This window comes from Sinocyclocheilus grahami, unplaced genomic scaffold (genome assembly GCF_001515645.1).
Source record: "Sinocyclocheilus grahami isolate Dianchi unplaced genomic scaffold, SAMN03320097.WGS_v1.1 scaffold2476.1, whole genome shotgun sequence".
NCBI lineage: Eukaryota > Metazoa > Chordata > Actinopteri > Cypriniformes > Cyprinidae > Sinocyclocheilus > Sinocyclocheilus grahami.
The window spans coordinates 1-2,500 of NW_015507655.1; the positions used below are offsets into that span (position 1 = coordinate 1).

Consider the following 2,500-nt stretch of genomic DNA (forward strand, 5'->3'; position numbering starts at 1 on the left):
AGACAGAAGTGAAACCAGAGCAAAGAAATCAGCCAAGAACAACATTCTGTGCTATAAAATAATGAACATCTTTTTTTTCTTTTAAATGAGAAAAAGAAAATAATCAAAGCTGATTTTATTAAAGACCCAGTGACATTAAAATGTGAGTTGTGTGGCTTTAGTTGAACTAAACACTTTCTTCTGAGAAAATGGCCAATGATATTCAGGATCCAATCAGCTTAACTTCCTGTTTCAAAAGGAAGTACATCAACATAAAGCACAGAAAACTGCAAATTGTTCGCTCATTATGTGATTTTTGCTAATAAAATTAAATATATTTCTAATGTGAATGTAACAGAGACTCACCGTGAATCATGAGCAGAAAGATCAGAGGAAGACGAGGAGCCATTCTGACCCACATCAGCGTCAAATATATCTATAATACAGCATTAATCAGCACTTATACACTCATCAACAGTACATGCACATCACCCTAAACAGCTCTTAGTGTTAGTAAGATCTATTCTCATCTGAAGATTATTAATGCACAGCATCAGTGTGAACATTGAGATGAACAGAAGATATTTCTCATGTCAGGAATCATGTGTTTTATGAGCTTCATCTATAGAAATATTCATCAGTTTGCATGGAAGTACGAGTGTGTGTGTCTTACCGTGTTGAAGCTCATCAGATCAGCAGCAGCTAAATGACTGACTCTTTTAACACATGCACTTTAGCTTCACTGGCTTTGTGTGGTTAACACTGTTTTAATGCCCAGCAGCGAAAATAGCTGAAGGTCCCTCCATCAACAGGAACATAACATCACTGAACTCAAAATAACTAAACATCACAAGAAAATAGACATTTAAGTTAATTTGAGCACATTTACAAAAGGTGTTTAGAGAAAAGGACTGTAACCAGACTTTAGCTTTAATATAAGCTAATGTTTTTGCCCATTACATTTATATTCTCTTAAAGCGAATCGCCAATTAAACAACTCAAAGCCATCCTAAGTAAAAAGCCATATGTACAATAAAATAATGTTAATTATTTTTCACATTCTACTCATTCAAATCTCTTTTGGATACATATTTGGTTAAATGTTTTTTTTTTTTATTTTACTATATATTTACACGACAAGCTTTTAATGTTCATTTTATTCCACTGTTACATCATGTATTTAAGCTATAAGAAAATGAAACGCTTCAGTGACTCTTCACTAATGAGAGCTGTCAATCATGTGTGGCTCCGCCCACAGAGCTCAGGATTGGTTCCTTTGTGCTCCGCCTCTCACTGCAGCATCTTCCTGTTGATCTGAAGAAACAACAAGAAGAAGAACGACTGACTGAAGTTCATCAACAACATTATAAACCTTCCACACGCTTCATAAAACAATCAAACTAGAACTGAAGAGAGTTGTATTGATTATATGGAGAGGAGCTGCAGTTCAGACACTTACTGATGGATTCTCATGTTTAGGATCAAGAGTCTTCAGGAGGTCTGGGACGAACGGTCTGTGTGGAAGACAGCGAGAGATCGGTCATGTGATCATCTGTGATGATGATCTGACTTTGACGTCTCACTTACTGTGAGTGTGTCGTACAGGTCAGAGGTCGTGGACTTGAGCTCAAGAGCTGTATATGTGTCTTCACTGGGATCAGACATCTACAGCGACAGAAGATGAAGATTATCATAATTAACAAACTGATGAATGATGTGAAGATACAGGAGTGTGTTAATAAAAGCTTCACCTGTGACAGTAACAGCGTCTGATCTCTGAGATCCATGTTGATTGTGAGCCTCACAGTAGAAGCGTCCACTCTGTAGTGCACTGAAACTCTGTCCAGATCCAACAGCTGAGCTTTGATTCTCCTTAAACCAGCTGAAGTTCAGAGCAGGAGGGTTTGCATCACTGCTGCAGCTCAGAGTCACTGAATCTCCCTCCACTATTTCACCAGATGGACTGATGGAGATCAGTTGAATCAGTGGAGGATTCACAGGTGTCAGTATTTACAGTACAATAAGTATTAATTTATATGTGACTGGTTTTACTGTTTTCATTATAAGAATTGGCATCAGTGATGGGCACTAAAGCTGAACTATTTACAGCTTCTGTAAATATATTTAAGTTTTATAGCATATATAGTTTAAATTTTTATATAGTTCTGAAGTACTGCAGTTGTAAAGGTGAATTACTATCATTTAAATCACTGCTTACTTTCAGACTGCAGGCGAAGGTGGCCCAAATGCATTATTATTATTATTATTATTTCTGCACATTTTGCGACTCAGTGACAGCTCTATAACAGCTAAACTTGCACTCTTTCTTCTTGTCCATGTCCATTTATCTTTTCTGCATGATCTCACTGGATCCTGTGGCATGTAAATGCAATTAAACAGGAGTTAAACATTATTGTCACGTTCAGCAGCTGGAGTGCCCTTGATAGCCACCAGAGGGCACTGCAACCCAGACTACGTGCACTCTATCAAGGACTACATTTCCCATAAAGTGAGGTGAAGC

At 37.4% G+C, this 2,500-nt stretch overlaps 1 long non-coding RNA gene across 1 annotated transcript; it reads right to left on the reverse strand.

Moving 5' to 3' along the window:
• Positions 1–1,152: 1,152 nt before the first annotated feature.
• On the reverse strand, positions 1,153–1,640 carry LOC107575129 (uncharacterized). Its single transcript, XR_001607811.1, has 3 exons — positions 1,567–1,640; positions 1,439–1,493; positions 1,153–1,293 (listed from the first exon to the last, which is right to left on the reverse strand). It is a non-coding gene; the product is annotated as an uncharacterized lncRNA (long non-coding RNA).
• Positions 1,641–2,500: the final 860 nt, after the last annotated feature.